Here is an 8,151-nt window from a genome sequence, read left to right as displayed (position 1 = left end):
GTAGGAGTACCACAGCATATGATCCTCTATTTCCTGCAACAGAGATATCGGTGGTCCCTCTCAATCCGATGGTGCTGGAGCGTGGATCTGTAAGCAGCAGGTTATTTTCGGGATAGGAAGTGGGCACGAAAGAGATATCATGTTATGTCTATCCAATGTACCTGTCGCAATTTATTACAGTAGCCCCATCCGATCAGACGGCTGCTGCTTGTTTCAGGACACACAGATTCATCAACGATCCCACCTCACTTTCCTTCATTGTCTCGAGAAGCACGTAATCACTCCTCCTGCCAGAATAAAAAAACAATTGGTCCCCAAGATTTGTGGGATTTCTTCTCTTAATTTGCTGGTTCGTTAGAGAGGGACAAAGGAAGTTTAGTTTGAAATGTATTTTAGAAAGAGAAAGGAGAATATAATAGGTCATCAGGTATATACCGTAAATAAGTCGAAAGCTTTAAGGGTCTGATCTTACAAATAATCACGTGGGTGATATGTTAAGGGTCTGACCTCCAGGAGAGATAAAGTGAGCCAACCCTTGTAGCTAATCACGTGGGTGATGTAGGAAGGGTCTGACCCCTCAAAAATAGATGAACCGTTCAAGTAGACGAACCCTTGATGGAGTAGGTGAACCCTTGTTAAAGTGGTTATAGGAGAGAGAAAGTAGACAAACCCTTGATAACTCCTGTTCTTGTACTTTCACGGGAAAGTATGTGGTTGTCTCCTCAAAGGTCATGTACTTAATAAGACCCTGTACCTTGATAAATGAGGTTTTGCTCCCTCTATGAGCGAGACTTGATAAGGTCCTGCACCTTCTGTGAACGGTATTTGATAAGGTCTTCACTTCGAATGTAAGACCGTAACATTATTTATATGAGTGAAAGGAAGCAAGACTATGTGATAGAATGAGATTCTATCAAAGAGCAAGACTCTATGAGAGAGAAAGTGGGTTGCTCATTTTATAGTGTCTCGGTCGACTGTCACCTGACAGTGAGTTGTCTCTTTAATGCGTTAACGCATAAAGCTGTCACCATAAATACGAAAATCATAACTCCCCTAACGGGTATATCGACATTGTCACCTCGAATGACAATAACGTTTCCCCAAGGGATATACGGAGAGAGGTCTGCTGGTGAGGACAGACCTCTTTATCCAGGGTTGTAAATACTTGCGTATCTTGAAGTTGCTTCGGGGTGCTCGAAGCTTAGTGGGTCGGACCCATTAGTTATTAATTCATGGGCTTGGTCACCGTGTAAGCCCATTCGTGGATTTCTGAGAGTGCTCCTGGTGACGTATTTTTGCCCATACAGTTTTCTGCAAGAATAGTCGCTGATAAATTAGATATCGACGGTTTCATACTGGTTGTGTCGTTAATAAATTATATGCCGACGGTTATTTCACAAACCGTTGCCGTCACCAAAAGTACCTTATTTTGTTGTACTTGAACCAACCAATAAGACAGACTCTTTTTATTCTTTTCCCATAATCTCTCCAAACTTCTTTGGAAGTCTATGCAGTTTGGTGTATAGGTAAAATGTAGTGCTCGTGGATAAAATTGCAATTGTAAATAAAAATTTGATAAAGACTTCGAAGAACATTAAAAACTTATATTGACAAGGAGAGTTGTTATTTTTTCTAACCATTTTTATATTCCTTTTAGTTAGTGGAAAAAAATCTATCTCCGAATACATTTATAGAGTACTGGAAGAGGGTATTTGGTTATAGAAGACAAATTTCAAATTGGTAAGGAGACTAAACTATAAAAACCATCTGTTCTGGACAACCAATGCTACCCATTATGGAAATTAGATAAGAAAACACTGAGGTGTTCTGTTCCCTAATCTTTCTTTGGTCGCTCAGAAAGAAAGTGTTTTAAGATTGTTCCCAAATAAAAATGAAGGCCATAATATTATAACTTCGGCTCGCTGACATGCGGCGTTTGACCGTTGAACCAATACACCATAAACAAACAAATATTAGCATCTAAGAAAGGGAGTTCAAACCAAGTTCCATAGAAAAGTTGTTTCTAACATTTCTTAGCAGCCCAACATATAAATTAAAAACTTCCAGTTTTAAGTCATAAAGTAACTACCAACTCATATTTTTTTCGATCTTCTATCATCAACTGATCTTCTTTGCATTCCTACCTCCATCGATTTTTCTCCAAATGGTAAGCGGGGTGAACTCTTCGACAAACCGGAAGATTCTTACATTCAACTCTAATGTTCCCTGCTGTATTTGCTCAGAAGGTTTGAAGGCGCAAACATCTCCCAAATCCAAAAATCTTCTCCATGACAAAATCATCCCACCCTCAACCCTCAATGACTACACAAGTTTTCTGTTCGTAGACTTTTTAATCGACACCGCATGTCTTGCCATCCATGCTAAGGTTTATTCATTGGTTCAAGTTTTCAATAACAAATAATAATATTTGACCTTCTTCGCTCATTTATGCTTTCACTATTGCACGGATACAAGATATTGATTGGGTTTTCGCAGCACGACTTGATAGTAGTTGTGGTCCTTCCACAGATAGCTCTCTGTGTTGCTCCTCCTATCGATTTGCAGGATGAATAACTCTTTCAGAAGGTCCAACATCTCTTTCTTTTCTTTTACGTTTCGACATATGGTTGTTTGGTTCCTTTTGGCCACTAGGTTTCCTCGTAAAGTAACGACTTTCAATCTCACAATGGCTTTCGTCAAACATAAATATTTCGAAACGAGACTCCATTTTGTACTCGAAACATAAGATGTCATTCTCTTTCACCTTATGATCCTCCACAAATTCACACCAACCGTTTCTCAGAAAGAGATTATTGTCAGTTCTTGCCAACTCAACGTTCTAGGTATTGTCACTCAACCCTTTTAGCCCCACAGTCTCTAAGAGCTTATTTTTCATTATCTCGACAAACTTCTTTGGAAATTCCTGCATATACGCAATGTCAACATAACAAACTCAAGCGGCAAGATTATATGATGTATGACTAATTGAATTGAATCTTATAGTGAAGAAACTTACACAAGTTGGAGATGGGGATTCTTGGGTAGAACTACTATGAAATGCAACGACTTGAACTTATTCCAGTATAAGAGTTGATCCTGATCTGCAACGGTTGGGTGATGGCTAAGTTGGGAAGCTGGAGTAGGCGATTGTTTCATCTTTGCTTTATACAGTTCAATTCTAGTGGATCTCCTCCTTAGGACTGTCCAATTACGTACCTCAAGCTGTTCTTATTCGCTTGATTCTTCAGATGTGCTATCATCAATATAGGCATCATCGATCTCTTCAGATGTGCTATCATCAATATATGCATCATTGATCTCTTCAGAGGTGCTATCATCAATATATGCATCATCAAAATCTCTTCAGATGTATATTCAAAATCTCTTCGTCGAAATACATTTGCACCAATTTCCCTATTAATTGCACCTTTACCACCTATATCCCTAGACGCACATGGTCTAAAATGTGAACTTGGGTATGTAATTCGACCTGTAAAACAAAGTTATGTGAAATAGGTTACCTCCTCTAAAAGCTCGAACATGTAAGAAGAATATCCAGCGGATACTTACAGTTTAATATAAATAGGAACTCAACTAGAATAGTTTAGGAGAACAGATATAACGCAGAAATTTCAAACAAAAAATCAAACGTAATTAATCAGATCAATGGATAGCTACAAATTAATACTTGAATAGATAATTGATTAAAATCTTCCAAAACACACCAAAACTAGTAAAACTTACCGTTCAAGGTATCTATATACCTTAAGACTCTTTTTAGATACTAAAACATAACCAACACAACGACCTCCAAAAACTCTTGTTTTAACAACTACAAATTTCATGGGCATAGAAACTACACCTGATAAAGCAACAAGTACTAAAATAAAAGAAACTTAAATAACTTTTAATCCTCAAATGGTTTGCCCTTAAGACGTAAGAGAACTTGATTCTCATCACAAAGGGAGTTGCTTGTTTTATACTTATGTTGATGACTGGAGTGTGGCCCATTACAGTAACAGTCACTCACTGCGAGCACTTGGTTTCTTTTTGTTTTCCTCGTCACGCTAACAAGGGAAATTCAACTATGAAGCGACCACTTTTTCGCTAAAAACTATGTGGACTCACTATCCCTAATAAATCAAACACACAATATATATCAAACATATTATTAACATACAACTTCATGAAAATATAACTTACCTTCAGCAGCTACCTTTGCACGTACAACCTTGCAGGTTGATCTATTTTGAGCTTATTTAAATATGACAAAATAGTATATATGCGTTAAAGAGTCCATTATATAAAATAATTAACTAATGACTGTTGTTCACTTGACGAAAGCAAATAGCCACTCAAAGAAGTCAAATTTAAACAAATTAGACAGACTCGGATGGGTTAGATTGAGAAAATACGGAAACAAACAAATACCAAACTTGGGGGTGACTGAAGGCTTAAGTTCAATAGCGAGGAATGTTAAGACTTTAGAACAAATCCCAACAAGAAAATCAAAACTAAATCGTAAAAGTAGTTCTTTACCTCCTTCGAGTAATGATCTTTAAGTATAATGGACGGATTGGAATGGAATCTGTGACCTCATATTTAGAATAACTTAATTCATTATGACGAGCCTCAGCAAGCTCAAATGTAGTGGTACCAAGCATTTTTTTTCTTTATCAGAAATTAAATTCATATAACCAACAAAAAGCCTGCAAGGTCAAAATGTATGATAAACGGTCAAAGTAATGCAAAATTGTTACGAAAATAAGATCATGAAGAGAATGAGTACAAATTATTCTAATATAATATTTACTCGATTTAATGAAAAGTGTTAGTGAATTTATGAGTTTGTAAGATAAGTTTACACAACCCTAATTCTATTTTTATCTTTCCGAAAAAATCTTTTACATATATTTAAGCTAATCAAAAAGTGTTTTTCTTTTGATGAAATTAATCAAAAAGTATTTGCGCCACCTTTTTTCTTCGTCTTTAAACGGAGAGGGTCATGGAGTTCTCTAAATGGAAGTACTATCTACCAGAAAAAATTGGATTAAAAAGGTATGTCGATATTTTTTAGGGTTGGACCCCTATGTAAAGTTCAGACCTATGCAAACTCATGCAAGCTATGTGTTAACAAGGGCTGACTCCAAATCTTTGCTAATCTATGCAAACAAGGGAGGTCAAACGTGAAACCATTAATATATATATTGTTTTTGACAAAAGAGAAATTTTCACCAAGAGATTCCCGAAAATTTTCCTTTCAATTAATGTCCATTGTGGACTCAATATTGGAATAAAATTATTCTAATTTAGGTCATGAAATTGATTTTAGTTGTATTTCTGAGAGAATTAAAAATTGACTTGATTTTGAAATTAAAGTTAGCATATTAGTAATTGAGAGAGATTAATTTTGCGTTCTTTACGCATAACATTTATTAGATTAGATTATGATTTTTCAAACAACTTAAAAGGGTTTTCTAATTGTCGTAGAAGAACATTACAAACTTAATTATAAACTACAATTTTATAACAAAGAACTACTAATAGATCTCATAAACTAAATCTAATAGAAAATAAATTGTCATGGAGATAAGAACTCAAAAAACAGAAAAAAAAAAAAAAAAAAAAAAATTCTGAACATAAAAGAATAGCAGAAGAAAAGAAACTAAAGAGAGAAAAAGACACCTTAGGAGAAGAGATTAAGTGGTCTACTCAAAAAACATGAGATTGATAAAACCAAAGAAACCTAGCAAGCTATTTATAGAGGTTGGTTCAAACCTGACATCCATCTAGAAGCTACTATAAAGATAGGGTTGGAAAATTATGCAATTTTTCATAAAGATAGGGTTGAGAAAATTATTTTTCATGAAGATAAAGATCGATAAAACGAAAAAAAAAAACTAAACATATATGAATCACAGAAAAAAAAGAGAAAAACTAAAAACAAAGAGAAAAAAGAGAAAAAACAAGGAAAAAGGAAACCTTGGTTAAGATGGAGTCCTTCCTTGTTTTTTTTTTCAATCCTTCAATGAGGAATGAATATAGAAGAGAATGAGTTTTTTGATTAAAGAAGATGAGATTGATGAAAACAAAACAAACCTAACATAGTATTTATAATGAGATTGCTTCCTACCTAAGATCCATCTAGAATCTCTTGCAACAAAAAAAAAGATCCATTTAGGAGCTTAAGCACCATGAGTGTTTAGAAATATATTTATATTCTTTCCTTTTTCAAATAAAAATCTTGGAACCATGTAGAACCATGATATTTGCAGCCTAATATGTGAAAAAGATATTAGCGTTGAATTTTAACCTTTTAAAATTAGAAATAATTGACAACCTAACATGTGACAAAGATATTAGCGTTGGGAATAGTAAATGTAACCGTGTAGAACCATGATATTTGCAGGGCAACAGGTTACCTCAAGTCTCTACCAACCCAACTCAGCATTTTAATATTTGCGCCATCGAATATATAATTATATTACATTTTGGTGATACACTTTTTGTTTCCAATGATTATAATTGAATTGGGAGTCCGTTTCAGTCTGCTGCGTGTTCCATATTGGTAATGAATTATAATTGAAATAAGAATCCGTTTTAGTTTGATGTGTGTTCCATTTTGGTAATGAAACCGGTTGATGTCTTTGGTTGTTTTTCAAAACAAATTGACTCTGTTTCAGGTATGAAATTGATTTGGGTACACACCTAAGGGAAGAAAATCTTTGTGATTTGAAATTAGAAATAAACTGAAATTAGTAAGTATCTAAGTTGAAATCAAAAACAAAATTCTCCAATTATCTATGCATTAAGATATTTTGGATTTCGTAGTAATAAATTTTTCATATCTCATAATTTCAGTAGCCATAAAATTTCTAAAACATTTGTTCAAACATTTAGTAAGACGGGCCATGAACTCGTAGTAAAGGAAAGTAGCACCATTTGTGATATGTTTAGAGTTTTTACTATCTTCAGGGAAAATCTTGCACAAGTATGTCGAGTGGTGCACTATTACCACAGGATATTGCCTTATGTACAAAATATAAATTACCCGTGTTTACAACCTTCAAGTTGACCCATAAGATCAATGGATCACAAGAGTCCAGACAACTTGCGTTTAAAAAAAATGCAACTCAAACCAAAACCCTAGACCACACTTCTCCACTAAAATAAACAACTACTGATCAATACCCAGAATTTAAAGTCAAAAGGAAACTTCAAACTTATAGAAAATGGCATTTCATTTATCGCCGATAATAAGTTATGTGTATAACGTGACAGATCAAAAAGTCGAAGATCTAGTGACGAACAAAAGTTCAAGATATTCGAAGATCCAGAAAATTGAGTTTCTGTTACAAATATTTGATTTATGGTGGATGCCCACCACACTGTTGTTTCTCTGGTATTATGAAAAACCAAGATTATGTCTTCCTGTTTTAATAAAAACAAGGATACTCCTTACTGTGTCTTTTTGAAATAAATTCAGAGATAACTTTTATGTTTAAAAACTAAAACTGTATTTGAAACAGATTTAAAAATAAAAAACCAGTATATTTAAAACAAAGATAATTAAAAGGTTAGAGAGAGAGAGAGAAAAGCCGAGTCGAGTTGTCTCTTTCCTTAAGACAGTGAACACCCTGATATTAGTACTAAAACCAGTCAGATGTTTGTCTCCCAGGATACAACGGCTATACCTTTCAGGATGACGACTAAGAGTACTTCATTTTTCTGAAAGTGTGCGAACTTCGAAAAAGCAGTAAGAACCAAAAGAAAGTGACTTCTTAAAACTCTAAATGCTTAATGAACTTTGAATGCAAAATTTTTTTCATATGTTTGTTTGCTGGACTCTGTTTGGTATTTATAGAAGTATTTGTGACACTTGAGACAGGTGCTTATAGACGAATGGATGCTTCCCAACAGTCATATTTGACTTTTGGTTTTCGGGTGCCATATTGACCGTCATATCTCAACGGATCTATCAAGATCTCGCGCCTTGAACGCCCACCGTTAGATCATCAACGGATCTATCTTAAGAGCGCCAATCATCCTGACCGTCGGATCAAATCTATGACCGTAAAGTCAAACGATGCGAAGTGCAAAGTGCGTGCGGGCGCCTCTAAAACGCCCACGCCCCGCGCGTGTCCGGTTTGC

General features: G+C 35.0%; 1 long non-coding RNA gene across 1 annotated transcript; it reads right to left on the bottom strand.

Annotated features, from left to right (window-relative positions):
• Positions 1-2,204: 2,204 nt before the first annotated feature.
• LOC147557554 (uncharacterized) lies at positions 2,205-5,712 on the bottom strand. The gene is made up of 4 exons (XR_015234059.1): positions 5,686-5,712; positions 4,540-4,709; positions 3,017-3,490; positions 2,205-2,923 (listed from the first exon to the last, which is right to left on the bottom strand). It is a non-coding gene; the product is annotated as an uncharacterized LOC147557554 (long non-coding RNA).
• Positions 5,713-8,151: the final 2,439 nt, after the last annotated feature.

This window comes from Eschscholzia californica, unplaced genomic scaffold, assembly GCF_041429995.1.
Source record: "Eschscholzia californica isolate CP2 unplaced genomic scaffold, dmEscCali1.0.p SCAF_2, whole genome shotgun sequence".
In the NCBI taxonomy this organism is placed as follows: Eukaryota; Viridiplantae; Streptophyta; class Magnoliopsida; order Ranunculales; family Papaveraceae; genus Eschscholzia; species Eschscholzia californica.
This window is presented reverse-complemented; position numbering and strand designations above follow the sequence as displayed.